The sequence below is a fragment of the Phyllobates terribilis genome, unplaced genomic scaffold (genome assembly GCF_046119375.1).
Source record: "Phyllobates terribilis strain yellow unplaced genomic scaffold, ASM4611937v1 Scaffold_505__1_contigs__length_1300667, whole genome shotgun sequence".
In the NCBI taxonomy this organism is placed as follows: domain Eukaryota; kingdom Metazoa; phylum Chordata; class Amphibia; order Anura; family Dendrobatidae; genus Phyllobates; species Phyllobates terribilis.
Genome location: NW_027363265.1, coordinates 565,278 through 577,756, shown reverse-complemented (window position 1 = coordinate 577,756; position 12,479 = coordinate 565,278). Strand labels below are relative to the sequence as shown.

The 12,479-nt window shown below is 45.6% G+C and overlaps 7 non-coding genes and 1 pseudogene across 7 annotated transcripts; all 8 read right to left on the bottom strand.

The window, feature by feature from the left end:
• Positions 1–1,530: 1,530 nt before the first annotated feature.
• On the bottom strand, positions 1,531–1,608 carry LOC141231477 (U2 spliceosomal RNA; annotated as a pseudogene).
• Positions 1,609–2,722: 1,114 nt separating this feature from the next.
• Positions 2,723–2,913, bottom strand: LOC141231007 (U2 spliceosomal RNA). The gene has a single exon (XR_012297424.1). It is a non-coding gene; the product is annotated as a U2 spliceosomal RNA (small nuclear RNA).
• Positions 2,914–4,025: 1,112 nt separating this feature from the next.
• LOC141231006 (U2 spliceosomal RNA) lies at positions 4,026–4,216 on the bottom strand. Its single transcript, XR_012297423.1, has one exon. It is a non-coding gene; the product is annotated as a U2 spliceosomal RNA (small nuclear RNA).
• A 1,115-nt stretch (positions 4,217–5,331) lies between these two features.
• LOC141231005 (U2 spliceosomal RNA) lies at positions 5,332–5,522 on the bottom strand. The gene has a single exon (XR_012297422.1). It is a non-coding gene; the product is annotated as a U2 spliceosomal RNA (small nuclear RNA).
• A 1,115-nt stretch (positions 5,523–6,637) lies between these two features.
• Positions 6,638–6,828, bottom strand: LOC141231003 (U2 spliceosomal RNA). Its single transcript, XR_012297420.1, has one exon. It is a non-coding gene; the product is annotated as a U2 spliceosomal RNA (small nuclear RNA).
• Positions 6,829–7,943: 1,115 nt separating this feature from the next.
• Positions 7,944–8,134, bottom strand: LOC141231002 (U2 spliceosomal RNA). Its single transcript, XR_012297419.1, has one exon. It is a non-coding gene; the product is annotated as a U2 spliceosomal RNA (small nuclear RNA).
• A 1,115-nt stretch (positions 8,135–9,249) lies between these two features.
• LOC141231001 (U2 spliceosomal RNA) lies at positions 9,250–9,440 on the bottom strand. The gene has a single exon (XR_012297418.1). It is a non-coding gene; the product is annotated as a U2 spliceosomal RNA (small nuclear RNA).
• Positions 9,441–10,555: 1,115 nt separating this feature from the next.
• Positions 10,556–10,748, bottom strand: LOC141231458 (U2 spliceosomal RNA). Its single transcript, XR_012297850.1, has one exon. It is a non-coding gene; the product is annotated as a U2 spliceosomal RNA (small nuclear RNA).
• Between the last annotated feature and the right edge of the window lie 1,731 nt (positions 10,749–12,479).

Sequence of the window (12,479 nt, the reverse complement as noted above, 5' to 3'; positions counted from 1 at the left end):
GTTAATTCCACCGCTACCATGGTCTGGGGAGGGAGAGTGGCTGCCGGGGCAGGGGAAAGGACACCTGCTGAGGAGTAGGGGAAGGAGGAAGAGGAAGTGGAATCCTCAGCAGGGGTGGCCGGGGTGGGGGGGGATTGGACGGGAGTGGCAGGGGGAGGGATCGAGAGAGGGGTGACAGAACTCTTACCCTCCTTTGACTTTTTCTTCTGCTTCGGAGCTGCTGGGACCGTCGCTGGGGCTTTGGCCACCGACTCCTTGACCGCTTTGGCCTTGGTCGTCTCGGCCTTGGCCGCTGGGGCCTTGGTCGTCGCGTCCTTGACCTTCACAGGCCTGGTCGTCGGGGCCTTGTCCTCCGTAGCTGGGGTCGTCGCAACCACCGATGCCCAGGATCTCTCACGCTTGGGGCAATCCTTGTACAGATGAGCCGCCAGCCCACACAGGTTGCAGGACGTCTTCTTCGGGCAGTCCTTCGAGCTGTGTCCCGTCACTCGACAAATCCTGCAGGCATCCTCCTTGCAGTCCTTCATCTCGTGGCCGTTCTTGCCGCATCTCCTGCAGTTCCGCGGCATGTCCGGGTAATAGATGAGGCCGTAGGAGTTGCCCAGGGAGAATGTCGGGGGCAGGTGCCGAAGTCCGTCTGAGTACGCCAGGTCCCTGTGAAGTCTAACGGTCACCGACCACTTACCTGTCCAGAAGCCGAGTCCATTCAGGATGTGAGAGGGTTCCTTCACAACCAAACAGAAGCGTCTCAGGAAGGTACAGATGTCTTGGCCTGGGGTGTGCGGGTTGCGCATGGAGACTGTGATCCTCCTTTCGTCCCTCTGGATAGGGCAGCTACCTGTAAAGGCAGAGAAAGAATTATCCGGTCCTTTTGCGCTTACCATTTCCCAGAACCTCCTGCAGGTGTTCACAGTGGCGAAGGTGATGAAGAAGATCCCCGTCAAGAAGGTCTGGATGCTGAGGGTGTCCGACCTGGAGAAGCCTCGATCCAGCAGCATCTTCTGGCAGAACACGTCCGAGGACATGTCCGGCACCCTCCCATCCACTTCCTTCAGCTTCAGGGCCACCGTCTGCCGCATCCATGGCTCCAGGGCTGGAGCTTCGTGGCGGGGCTTCTGGGGTCCCTTCTGCTGGCCAGTCGTGGAGGCAGAGTCCTTGGGGTCAGAATCGGCTCCTGGCTGGGCCCTCCTGGCTGTCTCCTGCTCCAGGCTCTTCTTTTCGGCCTTCCTCGCAGCGCTTGCCATGGCTTTCCTCCTGCAGTTACTTCTTGGAGCTGGATCTGGAACTCTTCCCGGAATGGGTGGAGCTATGCAGATTCTTCTCCCGTCGTGTTCTGGACAAATTCCCCGAAAGGTCTTTGTCTCGATGATTTTCTTCCTCGAAGATTCCACAGGACAGCCCGATTCTTCTCCGAGTCTTCGTCTTCTTCTGGATTCTTTAGAGCTTCTTCCTCCCACCGATATCCGCCTTCCTTCTCCGATGTCAGCTGGGCTCCGAAGCTCTTCTCCTTCCGAGTTCGATCGCTCTCGTCAAGTGTAGATCGTAGCTCTTGTGTTCTTAAAAGAACAGATACTACACTTGATCTTAGCCAAAAGGCCGAGAAGCGATAACCAGAATTGGTTTCAAACTACGGAGCCACCCAAGGATCCTGAAAAGTCCATTTGTGGAGATGAGCTCCTGGACTCCCGTTAAGAAGACATGTTGTCAACCTCTAGATCCCTTACATGCCTGCACTTTTCGGCTGCTGCTGCTGCAATCCACGCGTTTTAGATCTGCATAACTCCACCTCTTTAAACACAGCACCTTCACCCCCTGCTGTTCCCACCCGCCTCAACACCGTTGGAAGGGAGGAGAACCAATTAAGGCGGGGGGTGGGGTGGAACGAGCAGCTGTCTACCCTTAGCAGGAGGGCTCCTGATTACATACCTCTCCTGCTGCTGCTGCTGCTGGCTGTCCAGCAGCAGACTGAAGGTGGCTGCTGCTGTGCACAGGTATATAAAGGCTCAGAGCCTATTATGACACGCGCAGCCAGCGTTCCATTGCCACATTCCATCTACTGCAGGCAGGATACCTGGCTGGCTGAATGTCGCTGAGAAGCTCACAGAGACCGCCATAAGCAACAGTTTAACAGAATGCCACAGACTAATCAACCAAACTTTTTGGGTTGGGTTCTCTTTTATAGTCTGCAGGCATTAAATGAAAGAAGTCAGTGTTCCAGCAGAAGGAGACAACGTTTCAGAAAAGGCATTGTAGCAAACCAAAAAAGAAATTTTAAGCGCAGCAGAGTAACCAGCGCACATACCTGTTAGCTCAGGTGAGTTTAAAAGGCTGCTGTTGATAACAAGGGCATTTGCTAAATAGATGGTGTGTGTGCAACAATATACTGAAAGGTCAATTATATTGTGCAGCTTATCTCACCACCTGTAGTTATTTAGGTGAAAGCTCCAAAATGCTTGCCTAATATGTCTGTTTATCCAAAAGGAAGTAAAAAGGGAGAGCTAGAAAGATAGCATTGCATCACATTACATGGCAATGCAATGCACAGTTGCTGAAATTGAACCAAAATGAGCTTGTAATCTGGCTTCTGCAACTTTGAACATGAAAAATCCAATGAGGAGAAGAAAAGCAAAGCCAAAGAGTCCATCCCAAAATCCGACAAACAAGCAAAATGAACAAAAAACATTGAATTCAATTCTTTCTGATTTTAGAAACTGCATTAAAGAAGGGGTGCACCGGTCCTGGAGATACTGCAATACCAGGTCAATGCGTGGAGTGGACAGAGCAAGCTCTTTTTCCATCTCCCTGTTCTAAAAATCCATTTAATATATGGTCCCCAGATAGGGGACGTATCAGATATTAAACTGATAAGAACAGATACTACACTTGATCTTAGCCAAAAGGCCGAGAAGCGATAACCAGAATTGGTTTCAAACTACGGAGCCACCCAAGGATCCTGAAAAGTCCATTTGTGGAGATGAGCTCCTGGACTCCCGTTAAGAAGACATGTTGTCAACCTCTAGATCCCTTACATGCCTGCACTTTTCGGCTTGCTGCTGCTGCAATCCACGCGTTTTAGATCTGCATAACTCCACCTCTTTAAACACAGCACCTTCACCCCCTGCTGTTCCCACCCGCCTCAACACCGTTGGAAGGGAGGAGAACCAATTAAGGCGGGGGGTGGGGTGGAACGAGCAGCTGTCTACCCTTAGCAGGAGGGCTCCTGATTACATACCTCTCCTGCTGCTGCTGCTGGCTGTCCAGCAGCAGACTGAAGGTGGCTGCTGCTGTGCACAGGTATATAAAGGCTCAGAGCCTATTATGACACGCGCAGCCAGCGTTCCATTTCCACATTCCATCTACTGCAGGCAGGATACCTGGCTGGCTGAATGTCGCTGAGAAGCTCACAGAGACCGCCATAAGCAACAGTTTAACAGAATGCCACAGACTAATCAACCAAACTTTTTGGGTTGGGTTCTCTTTTATAGTCTGCAGGCATTAAATGAAAGAAGTCAGTGTTCCAGCAGAAGGAGACAACGTTTCAGAAAAGGCATTGTAGCAAACCAAAAAAGAAATTTTAAGCGCAGCAGAGTAACCAGCGCACATACCTGTTAGCTCAGGTGAGTTTAAAAGGCTGCTGTTGATAACAAGGGCATTTGCTAAATAGATGGTGTGTGTGCAACAATATACTGAAAGGTAAATTATATTGTGCAGCTTATCTCACCACCTGTAGTTATTTAGGTGAAAGCTCCAAAATGCTTGCCTAATATGTCTGTTTATCCAAAAGGAAGTAAAAAGGGAGAGCTAGAAAGATAGCATTGCATCACATTACATGGCAATGCAATGCACAGTTGCTGAAGTTGAACCAAAATGAGCTTGTAATCTGGCTTCTGCAACTTTGAACATGAAAAATCCAATGAGGAGAAGAAAAGCAAAGCCAAAGAGTCCATCCCAAAATCCGACAAACAAGCAAAATGAACAAAAAACATTGAATTCAATTCTTTCTGATTTTAGAAACTGCATTAAAGAAGGGGTGCACCGGTCCTGGAGATACTGCAATACCAGGTCAATGCGTGGAGTGGACAGAGCAAGCTCTTTTTCCATCTCCCTGTTCTAAAAATCCATTTAATATATGGTCCCCAGATAGGGGACGTATCAGATATTAAACTGATAAGAACAGATACTACACTTGATCTTAGCCAAAAGGCCGAGAAGCGATAACCAGAATTGGTTTCAAACTACGGAGCCACCCAAGGATCCTGAAAAGTCCATTTGTGGAGATGAGCTCCTGGACTCCCGTTAAGAAGACATGTTGTCAACCTCTAGATCCCTTACATGCCTGCACTTTTCGGCTTGCTGCTGCTGCAATCCACGCGTTTTAGATCTGCATAACTCCACCTCTTTAAACACAGCACCTTCACCCCCTGCTGTTCCCACCCGCCTCAACACCGTTGGAAGGGAGGAGAACCAATTAAGGCGGGGGGTGGGGTGGAACGAGCAGCTGTCTACCCTTAGCAGGAGGGCTCCTGATTACATACCTCTCCTGCTGCTGCTGCTGCTGGCTGTCCAGCAGCAGACTGAAGGTGGCTGCTGCTGTGCACAGGTATATAAAGGCTCAGAGCCTATTATGACACGCGCAGCCAGCGTTCCATTGCCACATTCCATCTACTGCAGGCAGGATACCTGGCTGGCTGAATGTCGCTGAGAAGCTCACAGAGACCGCCATAAGCAACAGTTTAACAGAATGCCACAGACTAATCAACCAAACTTTATGGGTTGGGTTCTCTTTTATAGTCTGCAGGCATTAAATGAAAGAAGTCAGTGTTCCAGCAGAAGGAGACAACGTTTCAGAAAAGGCATTGTAGCAAACCAAAAAAGAAATTTTAAGCGCAGCAGAGTAACCAGCGCACATACCTGTTAGCTCAGGTGAGTTTAAAAGGCTGCTGTTGATAACAAGGGCATTTGCTAAATAGATGGTGTGTGTGCAACAATATACTGAAAGGTCAATTATATTGTGCAGCTTATCTCACCACCTGTAGTTATTTAGGTGAAAGCTCCAAAATGCTTGCCTAATATGTCTGTTTATCCAAAAAGAAGTAAAAAGGGAGAGCTAGAAAGATAGCATTGCATCACATTACATGGCAATGCAATGCACAGTTGCTGAAGTTGAACCAAAATGAGCTTGTAATCTGGCTTCTGCAACTTTGAACATAAAAAATCCAATGAGGAGAAGAAAAGCAAAGCCAAAGAGTCCATCCCAAAATCCGACAAACAAGCAAAATGAACAAAAAACATTGAATTCAATTCTTTCTGATTTTAGAAACTGCATTAAAGAAGGGGTGCACCGGTCCTGGAGATACTGCAATACCAGGTCAATGCGTGGAGTGGACAGAGCAAGCTCTTTTTCCATCTCCCTGTTCTAAAAATCCATTTAATATATGGTCCCCAGATAGGGGACGTATCAGATATTAAACTGATAAGAACAGATACTACACTTGATCTTAGCCAAAAGGCCGAGAAGCGATAACCAGAATTGGTTTCAAACTACGGAGCCACCCAAGGATCCTGAAAAGTCCATTTGTGGAGATGAGCTCCTGGACTCCCGTTAAGAAGACATGTTGTCAACCTCTAGATCCCTTACATGCCTGCACTTTTCGGCTTGCTGCTGCTGCAATCCACGCGTTTTAGATCTGCATAACTCCACCTCTTTAAACACAGCACCTTCACCCCCTGCTGTTCCCACCCGCCTCAACACCGTTGGAAGGGAGGAGAACCAATTAAGGCGGGGGGTGGGGTGGAACGAGCAGCTGTCTACCCTTAGCAGGAGGGCTCCTGATTACATACCTCTCCTGCTGCTGCTGCTGCTGGCTGTCCAGCAGCAGACTGAAGGTGGCTGCTGCTGTGCACAGGTATATAAAGGCTCAGAGCCTATTATGACACGCGCAGCCAGCGTTCCATTGCCACATTCCATCTACTGCAGGCAGGATACCTGGCTGGCTGAATGTCGCTGAGAAGCTCACAGAGACCGCCATAAGCAACAGTTTAACAGAATGCCACAGACTAATCAGCCAAACTTTTTGGGTTGGGTTCTCTTTTATAGTCTGCAGGCATTAAATGAAAGAAGTCAGTGTTCCAGCAGAAGGAGACAACGTTTCAGAAAAGGCATTGTAGCAAACCAAAAAAGAAATTTTAAGCGCAGCAGAGTAACCAGCGCACATACCTGTTAGCTCAGGTGAGTTTAAAAGGCTGCTGTTGATAACAAGGGCATTTGCTAAATAGATGGTGTGTGTGCAACAATATACTGAAAGGTCAATTATATTGTGCAGCTTATCTCACCACCTGTAGTTATTTAGGTGAAAGCTCCAAAATGCTTGCCTAATATGTCTGTTTATCCAAAAGGAAGTAAAAAGGGAGAGCTAGAAAGATAGCATTGCATCACATTACATGGCAATGCAATGCACAGTTGCTGAAGTTGAACCAAAATGAGCTTGTAATCTGGCTTCTGCAACTTTGAACATGAAAAATCCAATGAGGAGAAGAAAAGCAAAGCCAAAGAGTCCATCCCCAAATCCGACAAACAAGCAAAATGAACAAAAAACATTGAATTCAATTCTTTCTGATTTTAGAAACTGCATTAAAGAAGGGGTGCACCGGTCCTGGAGATACTGCAATACCAGGTCAATGCGTGGAGTGGACAGAGCAAGCTCTTTTTCCATCTCCCTGTTCTAAAAATCCATTTAATATATGGTCCCCAGATAGGGGACGTATCAGATATTAAACTGATAAGAACAGATACTACACTTGATCTTAGCCAAAAGGCCGAGAAGCGATAACCAGAATTGGTTTCAAACTACGGAGCCACCCAAGGATCCTGAAAAGTCCATTTGTGGAGATGAGCTCCTGGACTCCCGTTAAGAAGACATGTTGTCAACCTCTAGATCCCTTACATGCCTGCACTTTTCGGCTTGCTGCTGCTGCAATCCACGCGTTTTAGATCTGCATAACTCCACCTCTTTAAACACAGCACCTTCACCCCCTGCTGTTCCCACCCGCCTCAACACCGTTGGAAGGGAGGAGAACCAATTAAGGCGGGGGGTGGGGTGGAACGAGCAGCTGTCTACCCTTAGCAGGAGGGCTCCTGATTACATACCTCTCCTGCTGCTGCTGCTGCTGGCTGTCCAGCAGCAGACTGAAGGTGGCTGCTGCTGTGCACAGGTATATAAAGGCTCAGAGCCTATTATGACACGCGCAGCCAGCGTTCCATTGCCACATTCCATCTACTGCAGGCAGGATACCTGGCTGGCTGAATGTCGCTGAGAAGCTCACAGAGACCGCCATAAGCAACAGTTTAACAGAATGCCACAGACTAATCAGCCAAACTTTTTGGGTTGGGTTCTCTTTTATAGTCTGCAGGCATTAAATGAAAGAAGTCAGTGTTCCAGCAGAAGGAGACAACGTTTCAGAAAAGGCATTGTAGCAAACCAAAAAAGAAATTTTAAGCGCAGCAGAGTAACCAGCGCACATACCTGTTAGCTCAGGTGAGTTTAAAAGGCTGCTGTTGATAACAAGGGCATTTGCTAAATAGATGGTGTGTGTGCAACAATATACTGAAAGGTCAATTATATTGTGCAGCTTATCTCACCACCTGTAGTTATTTAGGTGAAAGCTCCAAAATGCTTGCCTAATATGTCTGTTTATCCAAAAGGAAGTAAAAAGGGAGAGCTAGAAAGATAGCATTGCATCACATTACATGGCAATGCAATGCACAGTTGCTGAAGTTGAACCAAAATGAGCTTGTAATCTGGCTTCTGCAACTTTGAACATGAAAAATCCAATGAGGAGAAGAAAAGCAAAGCCAAAGAGTCCATCCCCAAATCCGACAAACAAGCAAAATGAACAAAAAACATTGAATTCAATTCTTTCTGATTTTAGAAACTGCATTAAAGAAGGGGTGCACCGGTCCTGGAGATACTGCAATACCAGGTCAATGCGTGGAGTGGACAGAGCAAGCTCTTTTTCCATCTCCCTGTTCTAAAAATCCATTTAATATATGGTCCCCAGATAGGGGACGTATCAGATATTAAACTGATAAGAACAGATACTACACTTGATCTTAGCCAAAAGGCCGAGAAGCGATAACCAGAATTGGTTTCAAACTACGGAGCCACCCAAGGATCCTGAAAAGTCCATTTGTGGAGATGAGCTCCTGGACTCCCGTTAAGAAGACATGTTGTCAACCTCTAGATCCCTTACATGCCTGCACTTTTCGGCTTGCTGCTGCTGCAATCCACGCGTTTTAGATCTGCATAACTCCACCTCTTTAAACACAGCACCTTCACCCCCTGCTGTTCCCACCCGCCTCAACACCGTTGGAAGGGAGGAGAACCAATTAAGGCGGGGGGTGGGGTGGAACGAGCAGCTGTCTACCCTTAGCAGGAGGGCTCCTGATTACATACCTCTCCTGCTGCTGCTGCTGCTGGCTGTCCAGCAGCAGACTGAAGGTGGCTGCTGCTGTGCACAGGTATATAAAGGCTCAGAGCCTATTATGACACGCGCAGCCAGCGTTCCATTGCCACATTCCATCTACTGCAGGCAGGATACCTGGCTGGCTGAATGTCGCTGAGAAGCTCACAGAGACCGCCATAAGCAACAGTTTAACAGAATGCCACAGACTAATCAGCCAAACTTTTTGGGTTGGGTTCTCTTTTATAGTCTGCAGGCATTAAATGAAAGAAGTCAGTGTTCCAGCAGAAGGAGACAACGTTTCAGAAAAGGCATTGTAGCAAACCAAAAAAGAAATTTTAAGCGCAGCAGAGTAACCAGCGCACATACCTGTTAGCTCAGGTGAGTTTAAAAGGCTGCTGTTGATAACAAGGGCATTTGCTAAATAGATGGTGTGTGTGCAACAATATACTGAAAGGTCAATTATATTGTGCAGCTTATCTCACCACCTGTAGTTATTTAGGTGAAAGCTCCAAAATGCTTGCCTAATATGTCTGTTTATCCAAAAGGAAGTAAAAAGGGAGAGCTAGAAAGATAGCATTGCATCACATTACATGGCAATGCAATGCACAGTTGCTGAAGTTGAACCAAAATGAGCTTGTAATCTGGCTTCTGCAACTTTGAACATGAAAAATCCAATGAGGAGAAGAAAAGCAAAGCCAAAGAGTCCATCCCAAAATCCGACAAACAAGCAAAATGAACAAAAAACATTGAATTCAATTCTTTCTGATTTTAGAAACTGCATTAAAGAAGGGGTGCACCGGTCCTGGAGATACTGCAATACCAGGTCAATGCGTGGAGTGGACAGAGCAAGCTCTTTTTCCATCTCCCTGTTCTAAAAATCCATTTAATATATGGTCCCCAGATAGGGGACGTATCAGATATTAAACTGATAAGAACAGATACTACACTTGATCTTAGCCAAAAGGCCGAGAAGCGATAACCAGAATTGGTTTCAAACTACGGAGCCACCCAAGGATCCTGAAAAGTCCATTTGTGGAGATGAGCTCCTGGACTCCCGTTAAGAAGACATGTTGTCAACCTCTAGATCCCTTACATGCCTGCACTTTTCGGCTTGCTGCTGCTGCAATCCACGCGTTTTAGATCTGCATAACTCCACCTCTTTAAACACAGCACCTTCACCCCCTGCTGTTCCCACCCGCCTCAACACCGTTGGAAGGGAGGAGAACCAATTAAGGCGGGGGGTGGGGTGGAACGAGCAGCTGTCTACCCTTAGCAGGAGGGCTCCTGATTACATACCTCTCCTGCTGCTGCTGCTGCTGGCTGTCCAGCAGCAGACTGAAGGTGGCTGCTGCTGTGCACAGGTATATAAAGGCTCAGAGCCTATTATGACACGCGCAGCCAGCGTTCCATTGCCACATTCCATCTACTGCAGGCAGGATACCTGGCTGGCTGAATGTCGCTGAGAAGCTCACAGAGACCGCCATAAGCAACAGTTTAACAGAATGCCACAGACTAATCAACCAAACTTTTTGGGTTGGGTTCTCTTTTATAGTCTGCAGGCATTAAATGAAAGAAGTCAGTGTTCCAGCAGAAGGAGACAACGTTTCAGAAAAGGCATTGTAGCAAACCAAAAAAGAAATTTTAAGCGCAGCAGAGTAACCAGCGCACATACCTGTTAGCTCAGGTGAGTTTAAAAGGCTGCTGTTGATAACAAGGGCATTTGCTAAATAGATGGTGTGTGTGCAACAATATACTGAAAGGTCAATTATATTGTGCAGCTTATCTCACCACCTGTAGTTATTTAGGTGAAAGCTCCAAAATGCTTGCCTAATATGTCTGTTTATCCAAAAGGAAGTAAAAAGGGAGAGCTAGAAAGATAGCATTGCATCACATTACATGGCAATGCAATGCACAGTTGCTGAAGTTGAACCAAAATGAGCTTGTAATCTGGCTTCTGCAACTTTGAACATGAAAAATCCAATGAGGAGAAGAAAAGCAAAGCCAAAGAGTCCATCCCAAAATCCGACAAACAAGCAAAATGAACAAAAAACATTGAATTCAATTCTTTCTGATTTTAGAAACTGCATTAAAGAAGGGGTGCACCGGTCCTGGAGATACTGCAATACCAGGTCAATGCGTGGAGTGGACAGAGCAAGCTCTTTTTCCATCTCCCTGTTCTAAAAATCCATTTAATATATGGTCCCCAGATAGGGGACGTATCAGATATTAAACTGATAAGAACAGATTTTTTTTTTTTTTTTTTTTTTTTTTTTTTTTTAAACCATTCAGTTTAGTTTTTTAGCAAACAGTATGAATTTCTCCAAAATTTGCTACTTAAAACTTCTCATCATCATGGTTCTATTTATTTAGCAGTAGTATAAGACGAAATATAATCACAAGGGAACATCCTTTACGTAACACAAATGCAGAAACTTCAAGGAATCACAAAGAAAAAAATCACTGGTATTTGATAAGGTAATGCCACTTTTTAAATTTCCAAATCCCTTCGGCATCTGTGCCACCACCGCCTCTGCTGTCCAACTTATATATCAAATATAGTCTTGAAAGAATAAGTCTAACACATTCATTCACTGATAAAGATTTCCTTTTGAAAAGTCCAAGGTTCCTTGCATCCCACAAACTCTCTTTCACACAAGCCATTATCAACCATAAAATTCTATCTTTAGACCGACTACACGCACCAATTCCAAACATCGCCACACGCCAATCCACAAAATTCACGCCTGCTAAACCCTTACACAATCCACCTACACACTTCCACACACTGTACGCGTACTCACAATCCCACATAAATGCCTGACAGTCTCACAACCACCACATCCCACTCTCGGACACACATCTGTTCTTATCAACTCTCTTTTCTTCTGCACTTCTCTCACAGGTAAAATATTATGTAAAGTCATCCACACAACATCCTCCTGTTTGTTTGACATCCCATACGTATCTAACTTCTTCCATGCATCTGAAACCTCATTCCCTCTCAGCCCAACAATATTACACTCTACCTCATTTGCACTCATTCTTTTCACCACATTCTTGGTCATTCTAAAATCATTCATTCCCACACTCAACAAATCATGCTTTCTCACAAATTTCTCAATCACCTCATACCAAACAGGACACTTAAAGGCCACAGGCACACTCGCATCTCTCTTCCTCCAGCATAACCCATACAACATCCATCCAGCAGAATAATTAGCCATAAAAGCACCTTTATTGCCTTTACCCAGCAAAATAACCACAGTCTTAATATAATTAAGGCCTAAAAAAACTTCAATATTGGGAAAGGCCAGCCCACCATGCTGACAAGCCTTAAAAAGGCTCTCCCGCTTCAACTTCTCCATCTTACTACACCACAGGAATGTGAATACCAACTTCTCTATTCTCTTAATTTTCCTGTAAGGAGAAGGAAAAACAGTCGCCACATAAAGCAGGATAGGGAGAATCACTGCTTTGATAATTAACACCTTACCACGCAGAGTCAATTCTCTCATTCGCCAAAAATTCAATTTACGTTCAACCCGCATACCACACTCTTCCCAACTTTCATTCCCTTTTAAGTCATCATTAAATAATACGCCCAAAATCTTGATTGCACCCTCTTCACACTTTACACCATCCATACGAATACTACTATCTCCAAAACATTTAAAACTACATTTATTCCAATTTACCCTAAAACCAGACGCACCAACAAAAAAATCCAAAAGCAATTTAATTCTACTCAAAGAAGCCATACTTTCACTCACAACCACAACATCATCCATATAACCTAACACTTTCACATGCTTACCACCACTACCAGGCACCAACAAACCTCTCATCATTTTATCCCGTCTAATCAAACATAACAATGGTTCTATTACACATACAAATAAGACGGGGGACATAGGACACCCCTGCCTTACTCCTGACCTAATCTTCACTTTGTCACACAGCCACCCATTAACCAAGAACTCACTTGACACACAATCATACAATGATTTTACACAATT